This window comes from Lepisosteus oculatus, unplaced genomic scaffold, assembly GCF_040954835.1.
Source record: "Lepisosteus oculatus isolate fLepOcu1 unplaced genomic scaffold, fLepOcu1.hap2 HAP2_SCAFFOLD_48, whole genome shotgun sequence".
Classification (NCBI taxonomy): domain Eukaryota; kingdom Metazoa; phylum Chordata; class Actinopteri; order Semionotiformes; family Lepisosteidae; genus Lepisosteus; species Lepisosteus oculatus.
This window is the reverse complement of record NW_027168020.1, coordinates 1,746,985-1,767,307: the sequence shown is the minus strand read 5'-3', so window position 1 is coordinate 1,767,307 and position 20,323 is coordinate 1,746,985. Positions and strand designations below refer to the sequence as shown.

The following is a 20,323-nucleotide window of genomic DNA, read 5'->3' as shown; positions in this document are numbered from 1 at the left end:
ACAGGGCCAGGCTACCTGCTGCCTTGACTGGGATGCCGCCCTGGGTGAACCTCCTTCTTGATCAAGGTATCTCCCCTGCCAGGTAAGTATGAGTTCAACAGGCCCCTGCAAGCGGCCCGCACCCACAGCACAAATCGCGCAGCCTAGGCCACCTCCTCGCCCCGCACGCCACCGCCTCCTGCTGGGCCCACTCTTTCACACACTCACACGCCACACTAACACTCAAAAGTGTGGGCAAAACGAGAAAACGAGCGCGCCGTTTCCTACACATCTGCAGTCGCCGTTGCGCATTCGCAGCATGTCCCGGGATGCAATTCGGCCTCATTTGCATAACTCCAGACCGGCAGATCGCCACGCAAGCTCGCGACGTGCGCCTGCCACACACCGAACAAACCTTTTCAGCAATTTCCAAAAAACGGGCCTGCTCGCCTGCCCACAAGGCTCCGTCTCTTACCTGCTCTCCAGAGCCTGCTGCCTTCTGTGCTTTTCTCTCGGCACCGCTGCAGTGCACACAACTCCTGCAGCGGGAGGGGGGGAGAAAGTTCCCGCGCTCCGCCGCAGGGAAGGCTCGCTCCGTGCGCACACGTCCTTTCGATGCCAGTCCAACAAGTGCTCCGCATTAGCTGCGTCGGGGCTCCGGCGTGTCGCACCTCACCTCACCTCGCACTGCCCCCTCCTTGAATGTCTGCCGCTGGGCATGCCCCGCTCTCCTCCGCCTTATCTTATCGCGTGTGAGCACCGACAATGGCCACAATGCCGGGGAATGGCACCTGTAAAGTGTTAATTGGGGCACAGGAACAGCCCGTCTCGTCTCGGGGGGGCCGGCTTCAGAGACAATACAGCAAACACAGCGGGGCGGGGGAAGAAGACGACACCACACATGCGGGTACATTCAGCTCCGGCGAGAACGAGACATTTCTCGGTCTTTTCAAGTGCCGAGAGCCGAGCAATCCTTCACTTGTATCGTTTCTCCCCGGTGACTAGATCCGGCCCTGCGACTCTCGACTGGGCTCACCCCCGGGGCAGCCCAGCAGGTGTGAGCCTGGCCGGCACCCGGATGGGAGATTCCACCCCGGAAAAGCTCCGGTTGCTGCTGCTCCTGCAAGAGGTGTGACTGGGACCAGTAGGGAGCGCTCACCCTGCGGGCTGTGTGGCTCTCTTACGCCCCAGCCTCCTGAAGGCGACACTCTGCTGCACAAACAGGCGCCGTCCTTCGGGGGAGGCGTCAAACCGAGGTCCCGACCCTCCTTGGCCATTAGGAAACCCCAGGGCGTCTCTCAAAAAGAGACGCCGGGGGTGTCCCTCTGGTGTTAGTGCTCCCCTTTACCCATCAGTCGGGGTCTCCTCCTAATCCCCGTCTCACCTGTAACAATCAATGACGAGGCCCCCCTGTCCGTGAGATTTAGTACTCGCGCAAGAGACCGGGGGCAGAGCGCGAACGCGGTCCCCCGCCCCCCACAAAGTGCACGCTCCGGGTTCCCTCTCGGGGCCCTGCAACACAGCGGAAGGGCAGCGAGAAGGAGCCTCTTGCTCTGACGCCGCAAGGCCACAAGAGGGCGGAGGCGCCGCGCGCCCGGCCGACGTGTTGGACCGGTGCGCTTTACGTGCTGAAATAAACACGTGAAAGCCCCGAAATGTTTCCAGAGTGCTGTACACTGGAGGTTTTTGTCTGGTGAAGACTTGCCTGGTGCTCCTCCGTGCAGATTGTTTGTCCTCCTCCAGTGCGGGATGAGCCAACACAAGGGAGCGCATTCGCCAACATCCAGGCACGCAATGCGATTTGGAAAGCAGCTCCTTTCCAAAGAGTTGCACACGAACGATCCTTCAGTCCCGCTCGGGGGGCACAGAACCCCCGCCACACACAGCTTCAAGTAGCGAGTCAGGCGCCAGGGCTTTCGCTTACGGCCACACCACCCTGAACACGCCCGATCTCGTCTGATCTCAGAAGCTAAGCAGGGTTGGGCCTGGTTAGTACTTGGATGGGAGACCGCCTGGGAATACCAGGTGCTGTAAGCCTTTGCTCTCCCGGCCAGCAGGGGTCGTCGTTGGTGCCGTAGGCTTTGGGAGGAAAACCTGCAGGATGGAAAGGTGATCTATAGCCTCATCTCTAAAGATGTTTTGTTGCTGTGGCATGTGTGTGACCCATATTCAAAGAAAAAAAACCCGTCTGTAAAACGAATATCGAAGCTGCCTCTAAATCTGCAAATGAAGATGAGTCGATAAACCACTCGTTTTTCGTATAACTAGACATATATTCATTTGTTACCGATTTCATTCATTGACCACGGATACAATAGAGGTACAGCCATTCACTGTTTGACATGTCTGCACTGGTACAGAACCGAGCAATCAGAAAACGGGTGAAACTGTCTTTAGACTCAGCATACAGTACCGAGGCCCCCCATGACCAAATAAAGGCTAACCTCGATAATCAGCCTAAAGAACGCAGACTACAGCAAAACGACTGACTTTGAAAAGGGAATGAACGTCCGGAAGGAGTAGTGGAACTAGCTTGAGATGCTTCTCCGGACCCCTAACTAAAAGCCAGCGAGAACCAGCAGCGGCGTCCACTCCTGTCGAACCGGGATCCTTCCGCAGCCACGCAGCTCGTGGTGTCCTAACCCTCCCGTATCTGATTTTGGACCAAGCACATCAGGGGAGAGCGCGAACGCAGTCCCCCACTACCAGAAATTATGCAGTCGAGATTCCCTCATTTGGGGAATTCGCAGTGGTCAGCACAGCCGGAGTGCAATGGCCGAGCCTCGCCCTGGGTGAACCGATTTCGATTTTTCGATTTTTAAGAACTTTATTTTCTTTTCACAATAAAATACAGGACATCACAAATCAGAAAGCTTTACATTAATATACATACTTAAAACATTATATATGATCACATCTCATTACATTTTGACACGGTAACAGTTACATAGTAACAATTTATTTTTTTCTGGTGCAAATCACATTCTTTACTTAAACATGATAATGTTTTTCACAGTCTCTTGAGATATTGACCTATGCTCTCTATTTCCCACAGATTTTCTGCTTCCTCCCTCCCTTCTCTCCACAGATCTCTGAGGTAATAGTTCTCTCGGGTGATGAACAGGGCCAGGCTACCTGCTGCCTTGACTGGGACCTCGATGCCTTTGAACAGCCCCATGTTCCTCACTCTCCACAGGGCGTCTTTCCCACTGTTCACCACGGCCCAGATCCTGTCAAACACGTCAGGAGGAAGTTTGACAGGAGAGATGCCGTATATGACGAAAGCAGCGGTCAGGGTAAATTGGGGCGAGAGAGCCTGCAACCAATCTTCAAACTGTGCCCAGAAGGCCTTAGCAAAAAAACAGGACCACAGGAGATGGGTCACAGTCTCCTCCTCGCCGCAGCCCACCCTAACGCAACGAGGGCTGGGGGTGAGGCCCCTACGGTACAAGAAAGTTCGTACCGGTAAGCACTGGTGGACGACACTCCAGGCTAAATCTCTGTGAATGTTGCACAGAAACTTAGAGGATGTGTGTTTCCACACCTTCCTTGTTTGGGCTGATGTTAAAATGCCCACAGGGGTCTGCCTATTATTCTGGGGTGCAACGAAATCTTCCAGTTTTTGGACGCTGACATCTCGGAGGGGAATATGGCCAATTGGGTGAGATCTTAGAAAACTTTTAACTGTCCCATAAATTGCAGGGCATGTGTCAGAGAGTGGGACGTCCAGCTTGGGTCTGACACCCCACACTCTGAACACCTCCCTACCTACCCAGAGCCTGGAAAAATAAGTCCAGGTACGCGCTGCAGGTGCTGTTGCAAAGCCTCTCAGCACAGAGGCCAGGAAAATGCACAGCAGCTTCGTAGCAATATCTGGGACAGACTTCCCCCCTGAGGGTAGCGGCCTGTACATTATTTCCCTTCTGAGTCTTTCCTGCTTCCCACCCCATAGAAATTGAAACATCAATCTCCTCAGCACTGCCGCAACACGGTGTGGGATTGGGAAGGTAGAAGCCAGAAAATTCAAGACAGACAAGAGCTCGGCTTTGATGACCAGCACCTTCCCTGTCATGGTGAGGTCTCGGTCCTTCCATTGCATCAGTTTTTTGTTTAAGATTGGCAATTTGTTCTGCCAATTTACTGTTCCCATCTCTTCTCCAAAATACACCCCCAGGACCTTAATTCTCTTCTCTTGCAGCCTGAGATCATGTCCTTCTATTGGCTCCCTCCAGTTCTGATAAAAAATCTCACTCTTAGATTTGTTAATTTTTGCGGAGGAAGCCAAAGAGAAACGATCACAGCACTGCAGAGCTCTGCTAATTGAGGCATTGTCAGAGAGGAGCAGGGTGACATCATCCATGTATAGAGATGTCTTTACCTCTCCTCCCCCACTTCCAGGCACTGGTATCCCATTAATGGCCTGATCCTGGCGCAAGGCACAGGCTAAGGGCTCCATAGCCAAAACGAATAACAAGGGGGATAATGGGCAGCCCTGCCTCACCCCTGAACAGACTTCAAAGGGGCGTGATCTATTGCCATTAACCATTACTCTGCTGTTGCTACCTGTGTACAGCAGGTTAATCCACTTTCTCATGATGGGGCCAAACTTCATGTGCTCAAGTACCGATGTTAAGTACTGCCGGTTTAGGTGGTCAAAGGCCTTTTCTAGGTCTACGCCTAAAATGCACAGAGGGAGGGAGCGATCCTCTGAGTACAGACAGACATCCCTCAACAAGGCCAGGTTGTAGCTCATCAGGCGTCCTGCTATCCCACAAGTCCGTTCTTTCCCTACCAGTGAGGCCACTACATTTTGTAGGCGCAGGATCTTAGCGTCCACGCCTAAGAGGCTGAGGGGTCTCCAGTTCTTTATGTCATTCTTTGCTCCTTTCTTAAACAAGAGAGAGATAGTGCCTTCTCTTAAGGAGTCAGGCAGCAATTCTGTCTTATAGCTTTCCTCGAATAGGAGCAGTAGCGGATCCTGAAGCAGATCCCAAAAGGTGCAATAAAATTCTTTAGGCAGCCCGTCAGCACCCGAAGTTTTCCCCTTCTGTAAGCTCTCCATAGCCTGTCTCAGCTCTTCTACTGTCAAATCCCTCTCAAGTACTTCCCTATCTTCTTCACTCAAAATGTTTTCTAGCTTTGAGGTAAAAAAATGAATTTCTTCATCCTTTACCTCTGTAGAGCTGTACAGTCTTGAGTAGAAGGCCTCGCTGCAGGAGAGGATAGCACTCGGCTCTGTTCTCTCTCGTCCCTCCTCAACAACACTTTCCATGACAGACTTGGAGCCTACCACTTTCCTGAAAAAGAGGCGAGTACACTTCTCATTTTCTTCCAAGAACTGCACTCTGCTTCTTAACAGCACTCCTCGACTACTTTCTTCGGCTATGCTCCGGATGTCCTTTTTTAAAAGGGTGATATCCTCGAGCACATCGAAGCCACTGTGCAGCATCGTGTAGAGACGCTGCAGCTGCCTCTGTTTCCTGGCTAGCACTCCTCTCCGTCTGGCAGCAGCCTTCCTTCCCTCAGCCATGAAAAAGGCCTTTGTCCTCATCTTCACCTCCTCCCACCACTCTCCTACTGACCCGTACAGACACTGCAAGGACAGCCACTGTGATAGTTTCTCCTTGTAGCGGGATACTACCCCCTCGTTCTCTAGCAGCTTTGTGTTGAGTTTCCAGAGGCCTGGGCCAAAGACAGTCCCGCCCTGGAGTTCCACTCTACACCCTAAAGCCTGATGATCTGAGAAGAAGACAGGCTGAAGAGTGACCCCAACAACTTTCACTCTCTCTGAGACAAAGCAATAGTCAATTCTGGAGCTGCTATTCCTCCCTGACCATGTATATCCTGCTGTTGTGGGATATATACATCTATATGTGTCTGAGAGTTTAAAGTCTTGAACTAAGTTTTGCAGGGCCAGTGAGCTGGAATCCAATTTTATCGGAGAGCTAGACTGCCTGTCTGTGTGCTCTAAGATACAATTAAAATCCCCTCCCACTATCACGTCTGTGCTACTTAACAATAGGGGAGAGAGTGCCTTGAGTAGCTCCACCCTTCCTCCCACGTCAGTAGGACAATACACATTGATTAGCCGCAGGTTAACGGTCCCCCATTCCACATCCACACACAGCAACCTGCCATCTATGACCCTCTGAATACTTTTCAATTTGAAAGCCCATCCTTTGAAAAGAATGGCCACGCCAGAGGCTCTGTTGTTATTGTCCCCTGACCAAACAGAAGGCCCTTTATCCCACCTATCTTCAAAGCTTTTATACCTCTCTTGATAGGCTAAAGCACACTCCTGCAACATCAACACATCTCCCTCTCTCTGCTGGAGGTAATCAAAGACAACTGGCATTTAACTCTGTCATTGATACCTCTGGTGTTAAGAGAAATTATGTTTAGAGCCATATTACATAAGAAAGTGGAACCAGTCTTTACAAAACACATTTCTCTTCGGTCTCACCTGTTACCTTCTTCTTTTTCTTTTTCTTCTTACCAATTTCCTGCCAGCCATCCTCTGAATGAGCCTTCATCAGGGTGGCAGCAGTAAAAGCATTCACGGAGTCCATTTCAAGGAAGGGGGTAGAGGGGTTCCAGCTGTCCCCATCGCCATTCTCTCCTTCCTCCTCGCTCGGGGAGAAAACAGAGTCATTTTTCCTTTTCCTCAAGTCCAGCTCCTGGGAGCACTGAGGGGAAAGGGGTGCAGCCGATGCACCAGTCTCCTCTTCCCCCTCACCCACCAGCTGTTGCAGATCCTCCGTGATGGACTGGATGGAGGAGAGGAGGGCATCTGTAGCACTTGCAGAGTCTGAGAAAAGCAGCTCCGCTGAATCCTGGGTATCGTCGCTGGACCCGCTCCACCGGGGGGCCCCACACTGGCCCTCGTTCTGAGGAGCAGGAGTGGGGGAGGGGTCCTCGCTGTTCTCGGGGGTTTTCAAACCCTCGTGCTTGTCTGGTGCAGTCTGCGGTTGTGGGAGCGTAGTGGATTTCTCTTCCACCGGCCCCGGAGCCACAGCAGGACTGATCCTGGCTGGAGGCTGAGACTCTTTGTCCAACAAGGGTTCTTTGTTTGACTTGTTGTTTGCTTTGGCTTTTCGGGCCGGTTTGGCTGAAACAAGCACTGCCTCATCCTTTCTCATTTTGAGTTTATTGGCGTAGGCGTGAGGGCAGTTCTTAAAAACGTGTCCTTCCGAGCCACATAAATTGCACTTTGGCAGCATTGAACAGTCAGAGGCTAAATGTCCCTGTTTGCCACAGGTCTTGCAGCATTTCACAGTGCAGGAAGATGCCAGGTGTCCCACAGCACCGACACACCTTTGGTTGTCCCACATAAAAAACATAGCCATTGCAGGCGCCCAGCCGGATTGTAGAGGGCAGGTGCCTTAAGCCTCCATTTACATTGTCCGGTAGTAAGCGAACCTCGAATTTCCTTGCTCCTGTTTTTATACCGTCAACATCTCTAACCTCAGTTCCATGGTGGACGGTGCAGTACTGCTTAAGCCAGGTGTGAATGTCCTCCGTCTTTGCCAGTTCCGAGAACATAACAACATGCACCGTTTTCCTCTCTCTCTGTGTCAGAGGCTGCAAGTTGATCTTCTCAAGTGCAGGAACTTTCCCTCTTTTTGCCTCAAACACATCCACGCATTGTTCAAACAGAGGATAGGTACCAAATACAACCTCAAATGCTTTCTGACCTGGGAGAGCAAAGATGAAATCCAAGTGCCGAGGTTCAAAGCCAAGTTCCTTCTGTAACACTTTTCTGCTGAACTGCATACGATCCATGAAGAGGTCATCCAAAAGCTCAAAACGTACAGCATTCTTGCGGGATCCAAAGGTTGCCATCTCAAACTGCAAAACAAACACTGCTTCCACAAAACAAGAAAACAATCCAACTACTCCAACTACAGGCTGATCAAGGTATCTCCCCTGCCAGGTAAGCCGAGAGCCGCAGGCGATGAGCCCGGAGCTGAACGGGCCCCACTGGCTCGTTTGTAAGGCCAGGTGCATTGCCAACCACGACCGGCAGGGCAGAGGCCTTGAAGGCAGCCTGGGCTCCTGCAGCTGTCCAGCCACGCACTCTGGTTTCTCTTCATCTCGTACAAATCTTTTGCCTTTTACTAAAGATTTCCATGAAGAGGAGCATGAATGAGTTCCATACAATTTTTGTGCTTTCCTGCCTTCAGGTGGGGCGCAGCTGGGCTGGTCAAAGAGAGAAAACAAAACCGCTCACAATCACTCTTATTACTGCGACTGTGGCCGTCTGCTCTGCGAGTCCTCGGTCTCCGCCTGTCTGATTGGTGCTCTTTTCTTTGGGGGGCGGGAAGTGTCCGGCCGCAAATATGAAGCGTTACAGCAACGACATGCCATGAGACGATTGATAACGATTTCCATAGGATCCACGCGGTTGCCTGGCAACCGTCAGCTTTGCGCAGTGGCAGTATCGTAGCCTGTGAGGTTTAGCCGATGCGCGATTATTGCTAGTTGAAAACTTTTCCCAATACCCCGCTTCCGCCGGTTTGCAATACAATCGGCGAAAGCAATTCTTGACAGTCTCGTCAGAGACTGAGCAAGGTGTTTAAAGACAGATTTTGTCATGGTAACATCATGGTAGAAAGAAACAAGCTTGTTACGTCTCAACAGAAACACTCTTTAGCTCTTTCAGCGTTATGCAGAGAACAGCGTCTGTCGAGATCACTTTTGAGTCAGCGCGAAACGCCGTGTGCTGTCAGTTTGATTTCATATTGCTCGTAGCGGCGCCCGGCTTTTGTCTGTCAAACGTTAGGTTGCCCTTCTTCATGCTGCATCGTCGGCATGAGTGGAGCTTTTTAAACGTCTGTACTTACTGCGCCTCATAAGAAATCGTTTGTCCCCGTTCAAAACAGATTGTGCGATGTCCTGCAGCGTTCGCAAAGCAAACCTTTGACAGTTTGAAAGAGGAATTTATTCTGCTTCCTGTGCGTGCAGTAGTTACAAAGTTGAACGTCTTTATACGATCTGCCGCAGATCTTACAAACGAGCCAGTGGGGCCCGTTCAGCTCGGGGCTCATCGCCTGCGGCTCACGGCTTGCGAGCGTGCCCAATCCGTGCGATAACTTGGAAAACACCCGGCCACACTGTGCCGGAAACGACGCACTCTGGGAAGCCGCTATGCAAAGCGAGGTCCCAAGATCCCCTGCGGCCGGACACTTCCCGCCCCCCAAAGAAAAGAGCGCCAATCAGACGGCCGGAGATCGAGGACTCGCGGAGCAGACGGCCACAATCACCATTACAAGAGCGATTGCGAACGTGCTTGTTTTCTCTCTTTGACCAGCCCAGCTGCCCGCGACCCGAAAGCAGGAAATCACAAAAATTGCAGGGAACTCATTCGTGCTCCTCTCCACGGAAATCTTTAGTAAAAGGCGAAAGAGTTGTACGAGATGAAGAGAAACCAGAGTGCATGGCTGCACAGCTGCAGGAGCCCAGGCCGCCTTCAAGGCCTCTGCCCTGCCGGTCGTGGTTGGCAATACACCTGGCCTTACAAACGAGCCAGTGGGGCCCGTTCAGCTCCGGGCTCATCGCCTGCGGCTCACGGTTTGCGAGCGTGCCCAATCCGTGCGATAACTCGGAAAACACCCGGCCACACTGTGCCGGAAACGACGCACTCTGGGAAGCCGCTATCCAGGCAAGGTCCCAAGATCCCCTGCGGCCGGACACTTGCCGCCCACCAAAGAAAAGAGCGCCAATCAGACGGCCGGAGACCAAGGACTCGCGGAGCAGACGGCCACAATCACCATTACAAGAGCGATTGCGAACGTGCTTGTTTTCTCTCTTTGACCAACCCAGCTGCGCCCCACCCGAAGGCAGAGAAGCACAAAAATTGCATGGAACTCATTCATGCGCCTCTCCACAGAAATCTTTAGTAAAAGGCGAAAGATTCGCATGAGATGAAGAGAAACCAGAGTGCGTGGCTGCACAGCTGCAGGAGCCCAGGCCGCCTTCAAAGCCTCTGCGCTGCCGGTCATGGTTGGCAATGCACCTGGCCTTACAAACTAGCCAGTGGGGCCCGTTCAGCTCCGGGCTCATCGCCTGCGGCTCTCAGCTTGCGGCCGTGCCCAATCCGTGCGATAAGTCGGAAAACACCCAGCCACACTGTGCCGGAAACGACGCACTCTGGGAAGCCGCTATGAAAAGCGAGGTCCCAAGATCCCCTGCGGCCGGACACTTCCCGCCCCCCAGAGAAAAGAGCGCCAATCAGACGGCCGGAGACCGAGGACTCGCGGAGCAGACGGCCACAATCACCATTACAAGAGCGATTGCGAACGTGCTTGTTTTCTCTCTTTGACCAGCCCAGCTGCCCGCCACCCGAAAGCAGGGAAGCACAAAAACTGCAGGGAACTCATTCGTGCTCCTCTCCATGGAAATTTTTAGTAAAAGGCGAAAGATTTGTACGAGATGAAGAGAAACCAGAGTGCGTGGCTGCACAGCTGCAGGAGCCCAGGCCGCCTTCAAGGCCTCTGCCCTGCCGGTCGTGGTTGGCAATACACCTGGCCTTACAAACGAGCCAGTGGGGCCCGTTCAGCTCCGGGCTCATCGCCTGCGGCTCACGGCTTGCGAGCATGCCCAATCCGTGCGATAACTCGGAAAACACCCGGCCACACTGTGCCGGAAACGACGCACTCTGGGAAGCCGCTATGCAAAGCGAGGTCCCAAGATCCCCTGCGGCCGGACACTTCCCGCCCCCCAAAGAAAAGAGCGCCAATCAGACGGCCGGAGACCGAGGACTCGCGGAGCAGACGGCCACAATCGCCATAACAAGACCGATTGCGAGCGTTTTTGTTTTCTCTCTTTGACCAGCCCAGCTGCGCCCCACCCGAAAGCAGAGAAGCACAAATATTGCATGGAACTCATTCATGCCTCTCTCCGCGGGAATCTTTAGTAAAAGGCGAAAGATTTGTACGAAATGAAGAGAAACCAGAGTGCGTGGCTGCACAGCTGCAGGAGCCCAGTCCGCCTTCAAAGCCTCTGCGCTGCCGGTCGTGGTTTGCAATGCACCTGGCCTTACAAACGAGCCAGTGGGGCCCGTTCAGCTCCGGGCTCATCGCCTGCGGCTCACGGCTTGCGAGCGTGCCCAATCCGTGCGATAACTCGGAAAACACCCGGCCACACTGTGCCGGAAACGACGCACTCTGGGAAGCCGCTATGCAAAGCGAGGTCCCAAGATCCCCTGCGGCCGGACACTTCCCACCCCCCAAAGAAAAGAGCGCCAATCAGACGGCCGGAGACCGAGGACTCGCGGAGCAGACTGCCACAATCGCCATAACAAGACCGATTGCGAGCGTTTTTGTTTTCTCTCTTTGACCAGCCAGGCTGCGCCCCACCCGAAGGCAGGGAAGCACAAAAATTGCATGGAACTCATTCATGCTCCTCTCCACGGAAATCTTTAGTAAAAGGCGAAAGATTTGTACGAGATGAAGAGAAACCAGAGTGCGTGGCTGCACAGCTGCAGGAGCCCAGGCCGCCTTCAAAGCCTCTGCGCTGCCGGTCATGGTTGGCAATACACCTGGCCTTACAAACGAGCCAGTGGGGCCCGTTCAGCTCCGGGCTCATCGCCTGCGGCTCTCAGCTTGCGGCCGTGCCCAATCCGTGCGATAAGTCGGAAAACACCCAGCCACACTGTGCCGGAAACGACGCACTCTGGGAAGCCGCTATGCAAAGCGAGGTCCCAAGATCCCCTGCGGCCGGACACTTCCCGCCCCCCAAAGAAAAGAGCGCCAATCAGACAGCCGGAGACCGAGGACTCGCGGAGCAGACGGCCACAATTGCCATAACAAGAGTGATTGCGAACGTTTTTGTTTTCTCTCTTTGACCAGCCAGGCTGCGCCCCACCCGAAGGCAGGGAAGCACAAAAATTGCATGGAACTTATTCATGCTCCTCTCCACGGAAATCTTTAATAAAAGGCGAAAGATTTGTACGAGATGAAGAGAAACCAGAGTGCGTGGCTGCACAGCTGCAGGAGCCCAGACCGCCTTCAAAGCCTCTGCGCTGCCGGTCGTGGTTGGCAATGCACCTGGCCTTACAAACTAGCCAGTGGGGCCCGTTCAGCCCCGGGCTCATCGCCTGCGGCTCTCGGCTTGTGGGCGTGCCCAATCCGTGCGATAACTCGGAAAACACCCGGCCACACTGTGTCGGAAACAACGCACTGTAAGGCACCTTGAAGCGTGCACCCCCAACATTCTTCTTTGCACATCTGTGAAAGGTAAACTCTTGAGCAAACTCTGAACCAGCTCTAAGGAAACTAATCCGATTAGACGTTACTTTGACTCATCCTTTAAGGGACCCTTGATAATTGGAGAAATCAATGATTTCGAATGAATTCTGTATGCGTCAAAAGACAGCTATACACAGAAAACATGCAGGACACTGCTCATGATGTTTCCCGAGCCGAAACACAGTGCGTTTTTCCAAGCCATCTGACAAAGCCCGCCCACTGAAAACTGCAGCAGATCGTGTAAAGACGTTCAACTTTGTAACTACTGCACGCACAGGAAGCAGAATAAATTCCTCTTTTCAAACTGTCAAAGGTTTGCTTTGCGAACGCTGCAGGACATCGCAAAATCTCTTTTGAACGGGGACAAACGATTTCTTATGGGGCGCAGTAAGTACAGACGTTTAAAAAGCTCCACTCATGCCGACGATGCAGCATGAAGAAGCGCAACCTAACGTTTGACAGACAAAAGCCGGGCGCCGCTACGAGCAATATGAAATCAAACTGACAGCACACGGCGTTTCGCGCTGACTCAAAAGTGATCTCGACAGACGCTGTTCTCTGCATAACACTGAAAGAGCTAAAGAGCGTTTCTGTTGAGACGTAACCCAGTGGGCAAAAGACGTATAATATACGTCTATTAAACGCATACCTCAGACGTCTAAATGTGGTCTGCAATTCGTCTAGAATGAAATTCTAATATACGTCTATTGTTATACGTCAATTATACGTCTATGATTAGATGTTCATTATACGTAAATGGTTGGAGTTCTATTATACGGATAAATTTAGAGGACTATTATACATATATGGTAGGAGTTCCGGATAACTTTAGAGGACTATTCTACGTATATGGTTGGAGGTCTATTATACGGATAACTTTAGAGGTCTATTATACGTATATGGGTAGAGGTCTATTATACGGATAACTTTAGAGGTCTATTATATGTATATGGTTAGAGGTCTATTATACGGATAACTTTAGAGGTCTATTATACGTATATGGGTAGAGGTCTATTATACATCAAAGTTAGGTTTTACAGGTGTAGAAACTAGTAAATCAACCCAATGATTTGGTTTAGAAATTTATTGTGAAAATACACATTCACACCTGAAAAATATGTATTTCAAATTATACATTGTATACAATCAATCAACAATCAACATATGGGCAATAATCATAAAAAACACAACTAGTCTTAAACTTCAGCTACAAATTCTGGTAATATGGCAATATACAGTATAGTAACGGCAAACACAAACTAATTACATTAACACACTAACTCAAAACCACATTTTGATTCAAATATACATTTTAAAATGTACAACTTCTATATTTCCAAGAAAAAAAATATTACAATGGAAGTTAAGACGATTTTTGTCCACTATTTGCAAACCCTGTGTAATTGTCCTAACAGTTAGAACCAAAAACCTAGTATTTTCAGTGTCCAGATCTCCTGGCCCCCTGCCTTGCATATGCATTCTTCAAGTAACACATTGCGTGCTCCTTTATTTCTTTTTCTGCTGATTTAGGGCGGGACTTCAGCACCGCAGCTAGGAGAAAATTATATAATATTACTTCCCAAATTAATGATGATTAATATCTTCTTTAGTATAATCTAAAAAATGAACGGTTTACTAAGCTCAAAGCTGAAATAAATGTATAAAATTTGGCTTGCATCATAGAAGTTGAGCAATAAAGTCTGTCCTAATTAAAGAGTACCCAAAGTTTGAAAGTACAACATAGAATAAGAATAGAGAAACGGCAAAACGATTTAGTGTCATCTTCCCCATTCACACCATTCCCCATTTCGAATGAATTCTGTATGCGTTAAAAGACAGCTATACACAGAAAACATGCAGGACACTGCTCACAATGTTTGCCGAGCCGAAACACAGTGCGTTTTTCCAAGCCATTTGACAACGCCCGCCCACTGAAAACTGCAGCAGATCGTGTAAAGACGTTCAACTTTGTAACTACTGCACGCACAGGAAGCAGAATAAATTCCTCTTTTCAAACTGTCAAAGGTTTGCTTTGCGAACGCTGCAGGACATCGCACAACCTCTTTTGAATGGGGACAAACGATTTCTTATGGGGCGCAGTAAGTACAGACGTTTAAAAAGCTCCACTATTTTTATGTGCCATTTTTTGCTTATTCACTTACTATTTTAATCAAAATAATATTAAGAAAGATCTGTATGTATTCAGATAGTATTATTATTGTTCATACTTACTCGTCAAAAGAGGATTGCTGAGATATTTGCGGATATACTTCTACGTTTGAAAAACGTGTCCAAAATGGTGACCAACGAATACTAGCAATGCATTGTGGTATATAACCGGAAAATATGCTGGGTTCGATATTTTCTCAACGTATGCGTTTATTAATGTTGTCGATATTATGGTTGAAATTTAACATTGATAATACATCGCGGCTATGTGCCCCCTGCTATGAGCTGATGTGCAATTTTAACGCATGCAGTTAGTAAGGATCGGTCACTGTTGTATGGTATTATATACAGTATAATGACATTATGGAATAGGATGGGGACAGGCCTGGCATCACGGGGGGAGGGAGGAATGTCGCCCCTTCAGTTTTGGGCAAAAAGATGTACCTAACTTACCTAGGAGTATACGGCACTCTGCACAGTGTACGAAGTAATTTTCGCAGTAATTAATTTATTATATTTACTATATTTATTATACACGTGTAAATTAATTACTGCGAAAATAATTTACTTCGTACACTGTGCAGAGTGCCGTATACTCCTAGTTGCGGCACACACGATACATACAGTAAAAAGCCTCAGGCACTGTGTTAGATGTGTTTTCGACGTTATATATGCGTTTATTAATGTCGTCGATTTTACGGTTGCAATTCGACTTTGATTATACGTCGAGGCGACGTATATATACGTATAGCCGTATTTTCGCCGTGAATATACGTATATTCGACGAATCAGTGCCCACTGGGTAAACTCTTCAGCAAACTCTGAACCAGCTCTAAGGAAACTAATCCGATTAGACGTTACTTTGACTCATCTTTTTACGCTAGGGTTAGGGTTAGCATTCCCACGCTACTTAGACACTTTGTTTACGCTCAGTGCTTGATTTTGGGAACTTCAGGACGAGTGGGAATTTTCTCCTATCTGTCAATTCTGTTTTGTTTTGGAGACTCTTGGCTGCCTATGTTGTACAGTGCAGCGTGAAGGAAACATTTTCCAAAACTGTGTCAGCTCAAAAGTTGTAAGAAAACCTCTCCAGCTGCTTTAACTCTCTTCATTTTTGTCATTTAATGTGACACTCGATGTATAACTGGAGCCTCACATATGCAAATGGTGAGGCTCCAGTTCGACACCCAGTTCAATACCACTTTACAGTAAATGACAAAAGCATGGCAGACTGTGCCGGACCGGCAGATTACTTCCGCTTATTTTTACCATATTAAACAATGGAAATCCAACCACTTGCATTTGTGACACTTGATTTTGGCTGCACCTAAGACACTCTTAAATCTTCAAACACATTTCTCTTCTCCCGCAACACTCTTGTCTGTCGGCGCTATGTGGCAGCGTTGCATGACAACCCATCTCACCACGGAAAGGAACCTAACAGCTTTGGTAAGAGAGGAGAAAAGGACCTGGCCCGTACGCGGCTCAAACCCACAACCTTGGCGTTACTAGCACCACCATCTAACCAACTGAGCTAACCGACCTCACAACAGTGGTCCTCTCTGTGCTGCAAAAAATCAAGCTCAGGGAATTTCTTTTGTCCTTTGAATAGAAAGCCGTGTAATTCAGTGTACGGGCTTTCTCGTGCAGTTTCATAGTTCTTGTAACCCAAATCCTACACTGGCCTGAAGTGCCCCCCCATTTCACAGCATTTTTCAGCTGATTTAAAATGTACCTAAAGGAGAAGCATTATTGAAGACCATCAATTACCAAGAGCTTTTGTCAAAGGTTTTGGTGGTCATTTTTAATGACCACAGAGCACTATGACCTCGGTTTTACATCTCATCCAAAAGACAGCGCCCTTTTTCCAACACAGCTTCTCCGTCACTATATTGGGACATTGGGACCCGTACAGACCTCAGAGTGAGCGCCCATTAACACCACTTCCAGCTGGAAGCTTTGTTTTTCCCTGTAGCTCACCCTCATCCTGGTACTGACCTGGCTCACACCTGCTTAGCTTCAGTGGGTTTTCAGTTGCGAGTTGCAAAAGTTGGGATACAAGTGTAGCGGCAATGCTTGTTAATAAGACAGAATTAAGCGTTGGTATGCTGTCCTAAATGAAGCCCCATCTCACCCCCCATCTCTGTGGTGCAGCCACAGAGAAAGTATTCATGCAGACTGATTTAAGTTGTTTTCTTTTGATAGGGAACAGCTCCCAGACAGGGATGCACTTAGCTAAGCCTGGCTATCATGATCAATGGTCATCCATTGGCGCCTATCTGTCTAGGGAATGCTGAATGGACATCTGGACTGCATTCTTAAGTGTCAAGAGTAAGTGACTTATATCTCACCTTGACCAACCAATCAGGGACTGGCAGGGCGTGGTAATACCACGTGGGTCTCCAATGCCCGCCAAACTCTCAACCAATCAGCACACATCTGTGTCTTGGTCAAAAAGGGAGCGCAAGCTCAGATCGGGGCTCTCCTTGGCCATTTTCGCGCATCCTCAGAGACAATCACGTGACAACTGCTGTTGTCTGCATAGGGACTTGGACTTTGTTCTAAGCGCGAGGCCAAGCATCCCGTACGTACTCAGAATTCTACTAACGTGAATGCTCCGTTTGATCAACGGCAGCCTACAGTTGGACCCTCGTCGACAACCTGAATAGCTTATTCAGAAGCAGCGCTGGACCGGGAACGAACCAGTTTCTTCCCAGGCAAAAGAGTGACTTGTGAGGACTCGCGGTCACACTCTGTGCATAGAGACTTTCTACTAGCCAGCCGGACTGCTGGTAGATCCCCTCGGAGCAACGACTGCCCTGCGCGCCGCAGTCAGATTCCTCCGCCCGTCCTACTCCGAGCTGCACCTTGACTGGTTGGCTGGTAGCCAGAGGACGCCGACACAACGCCCATTGGACAACCGCTGGAACAGAGGCTGCAACAGAGCTTGTCAGCTGGTTTGGTGTTCGTGCCGGGAAATTCCAAATCCATACACAGTGGATAAGTTAACCCCATGTTCTACATTGCGTCTCGAGAATTCAATTGTACCTCAACACAAGTTGTTATCAATTTAATTCATGAGTAATGTATTTACTTCCGAGTTTAGAGTAACAATGGGTAATAACACTGATTAGCGATTTGGTAACCGAACGATATATATTGACATATATTCTCTGTTGTGTATCTCTTTGTGTTTGCATCTCTTCGAGATTATATATCTTGTATATTGATAACCCTCACAGTAAGGTCTGCCGCTCGTATCCAGGCAGACTAGTATATGTTTGGTGCACAATTTATATTAATAAATGTATCTCGTGTATTGAACCCGTGTGTGTGCGTTGTTAGTTGTTCTGGCGATTGATTTTCTAAAAGCCCCAACGAACAACCTCGTGATTACTGCTACAATTAATAAGTGTCTCAGTAAACCCATCAAACCACTACATTTAATGGCGTCCCTGGGTGGGCGAGTTTAGAATGAAATGAGACTCAATCGCACAGAATAACTGATGTTGCTGTGAGTTCAAGTTCAGCACAGCACCGTGGCTTTTATACGCGAATACCGGGTGTGCTGATAACTGCGTAAAGAAATCCCCCTGTTTTCTAGCGTTTAGTGTAACGTGTGCTGATTGGAAATCCATCTGCTCGGGTGTTTAGATTCCATACTGTATTTTGGTAAAAGGAAAAAAAGTAATACTCTTAAAGTTTCTCTGACGTAATGACAATGGCTGCTAAAATGTCTGAAGTGGAGTCGCTTATAAGTACTATTTCTAGCGACGACAATCCTGGTTACTGGAGCGGTATCGAAAAGTTGAACTTTGATGATATTGAGAAGCTGCAAGTAGATTTAGTAGCTAAGGTAGCGAACCAGCTTAACACAGGAGGGTCTGTGAACGCAGTTCAGGTCCTATCTAGTTTCGCCTTAAATCTAGCTAAACAGCTGGAACTGTCTTTGTCCGAGCTGACAAAGTTTCAAACGCTTCAGGGAAAGCTAGAAAGATATAAGGCGGAGCGAGTTGAGTTGTTGGATATAATCAGAGAAAAGAGAGTGAAAAGTGAGGAAAGTGAAGACAGACTCAGGGAAGTTTTAGGTAAATTAGATGACCTGTCTGCTAGAGAAACTGCGGCTGAGGTAGCTAGGAGAGACCTAGAAGCGAGCTTGAAAGAAAAAGAAGAAGAAATTGAGAGTTTAAATGAGCTCAGCCAGGAAAGGCAAAAGGAGTTAGATGCTGCCGTACTGGAAGCAAAACAGGCTAGATCCCACTTACATGCCAGCCCACCTAGCAGCCCGGAGCGCTCACCCAGGAGGTTTCTCCCGGCCAGGGTCTGTGGTCGGATCGGCATGGGGGAGATCGCCGAGTCCTGCGCGAGACGCAAGGGCGATTCAATTCAGGCATAGACCCCCTGCTCCTGATCACGGCCGTCTCCCTGCCCACGGAGAAACTGTAAAAATTAACCTCCACTCCCTGAGGCAGTTAGCCAAAGATGTAGAAAGGTTTGACCCGACAGTGTCAGGGAATAATGTGGAGACCTACATTGATGAGCTGAGATATACTTTGCAGTTTATGCCCGAAGCGTCCGAACAGGAAAAGGCTATGTTAGTAAGGAAAACTACCAGCCGAGCGGTCCACGAGTGGATGTCTAGACAAGGACCTGAGGTCTGTAATAGCTTTGAGGAGCTGTGTCAGGCAATGATCGGAGAATTTTCGGCTTTTATAGATCCCATATCTGCCGTGGCCACAGCGCACCATATTAAGCACGAAAAAGCTGAAGCCCCTCGCGACTATTACCCCTATTATATAATATTTTACTATTATATAACTTGTAAAATATTACCCCCGGTCCATTCTCTTCCAAAAGTGAGAAACACCTGTTTTCTACATTTTGTCTGTTTTAAAACCATATCTCTTTAAACCAAACCAAGAGTTTGTCTTTTGCACTGATATTCTGATTCATTTCAATTTCAAAGAAAAAAAAAAACATTATCTTCCAAAGCATCATAAAATTGTCCATTCTTCCAGACTCTACTTCTCTCTTGTAGTAGTACAGCAGACCTTTCCAGGTGAGCAGATCACAGAGTCCGAAATATGCTTCCTCCATCAAGCAAAGTACCTGAACATGACTCGGTCTTCAAAAAAGCGCCCCTGTAATAAAGAAATTAAATCCAAAATCAAGAGGGCAGTTGCCTACTGAAGTTCAAGAAGTCATCAATTTTAACCTAGCAACACATTAAAGGCTGCATCTATACAAGTACGATTCTAGAAATGCTCACCAGATTACGTTTTAAGAAAGAACTGCGCCTCAGGTTCCGCCGAGATCTTAACTCGGATGGCAGGATTCAGAGTCCGGAGTGCGGACTGATGGCGCACGGAGGGTCCACATACTGTGGATCCCTCAGTTTTCTTCCGCGTGTTTAAACCGCCAGCGTGTGGCTCTCCTGTCCCCGTGACCTCATTGCTCTGCTCTCGCCTCTGTGCAGCCGAGCCCGACTCATGGTAAAGTGGAAAAAAATATGCCCTCAACGTGGGATTTACTCTGGATCGAGGATAGATGTCACCTTTTTATCGTTGAACAGGATGTATGTGATGTGGCGACTAGGTTCAATTTTGTATCCTTTTAAAAGATTAAGGACTGGGGTGAGCGGGATTTATCACCCTTTCAGCTAAGAACCCGACGTGAGCACCGTTTAAGCTGCATAGACTCGGTCGTTTAACTCTTCTCCATTAGCAGGGTTAAGGTTAAAGAAAAAAAACATTGCTGACTTCTTTTTTTTTTGCCAGCCGCGAGCGCTGATTAGCGAGGTTTGTATTTCATGTTTTGCAAGTTGCATCCATTTTAAGAAAAACAAGTCGTTCAAGACAGGAAATGAATACTTGCATTTAATTAAGTCTAGGCGTATGCGGTTGTCCATAATGACCAGTTCTGTTCGA

At 48.9% G+C, this 20,323-nt stretch overlaps 10 non-coding genes across 10 annotated transcripts; 3 read left to right on the top strand and 7 right to left on the bottom strand.

Annotated features, from left to right (window-relative positions):
- Positions 1 to 1,897: 1,897 nt before the first annotated feature.
- LOC138230340 (5S ribosomal RNA) lies at positions 1,898 to 2,016 on the top strand. Its single transcript, XR_011186367.1, has one exon. It is a non-coding gene; the product is annotated as a 5S ribosomal RNA (ribosomal RNA).
- Positions 2,017 to 2,653: 637 nt separating this feature from the next.
- LOC138230167 (U1 spliceosomal RNA) lies at positions 2,654 to 2,813 on the bottom strand. Its single transcript, XR_011186206.1, has one exon. It is a non-coding gene; the product is annotated as a U1 spliceosomal RNA (small nuclear RNA).
- A 5,239-nt stretch (positions 2,814 to 8,052) lies between these two features.
- Positions 8,053 to 8,166, top strand: LOC138230255 (U5 spliceosomal RNA). The gene has a single exon (XR_011186284.1). It is a non-coding gene; the product is annotated as a U5 spliceosomal RNA (small nuclear RNA).
- A 233-nt stretch (positions 8,167 to 8,399) lies between these two features.
- Positions 8,400 to 8,541, top strand: LOC138230226 (U4 spliceosomal RNA). Its single transcript, XR_011186261.1, has one exon. It is a non-coding gene; the product is annotated as a U4 spliceosomal RNA (small nuclear RNA).
- Positions 8,542 to 9,300: 759 nt separating this feature from the next.
- On the bottom strand, positions 9,301 to 9,415 carry LOC138230281 (U5 spliceosomal RNA). Its single transcript, XR_011186311.1, has one exon. It is a non-coding gene; the product is annotated as a U5 spliceosomal RNA (small nuclear RNA).
- A 390-nt stretch (positions 9,416 to 9,805) lies between these two features.
- On the bottom strand, positions 9,806 to 9,922 carry LOC138230329 (U5 spliceosomal RNA). Its single transcript, XR_011186359.1, has one exon. It is a non-coding gene; the product is annotated as a U5 spliceosomal RNA (small nuclear RNA).
- Positions 9,923 to 10,315: 393 nt separating this feature from the next.
- Positions 10,316 to 10,430, bottom strand: LOC138230314 (U5 spliceosomal RNA). The gene has a single exon (XR_011186344.1). It is a non-coding gene; the product is annotated as a U5 spliceosomal RNA (small nuclear RNA).
- Positions 10,431 to 10,821: 391 nt separating this feature from the next.
- Positions 10,822 to 10,938, bottom strand: LOC138230318 (U5 spliceosomal RNA). Its single transcript, XR_011186348.1, has one exon. It is a non-coding gene; the product is annotated as a U5 spliceosomal RNA (small nuclear RNA).
- Positions 10,939 to 11,329: 391 nt separating this feature from the next.
- LOC138230247 (U5 spliceosomal RNA) lies at positions 11,330 to 11,446 on the bottom strand. Its single transcript, XR_011186276.1, has one exon. It is a non-coding gene; the product is annotated as a U5 spliceosomal RNA (small nuclear RNA).
- Positions 11,447 to 11,837: 391 nt separating this feature from the next.
- On the bottom strand, positions 11,838 to 11,954 carry LOC138230290 (U5 spliceosomal RNA). Its single transcript, XR_011186320.1, has one exon. It is a non-coding gene; the product is annotated as a U5 spliceosomal RNA (small nuclear RNA).
- Between the last annotated feature and the right edge of the window lie 8,369 nt (positions 11,955 to 20,323).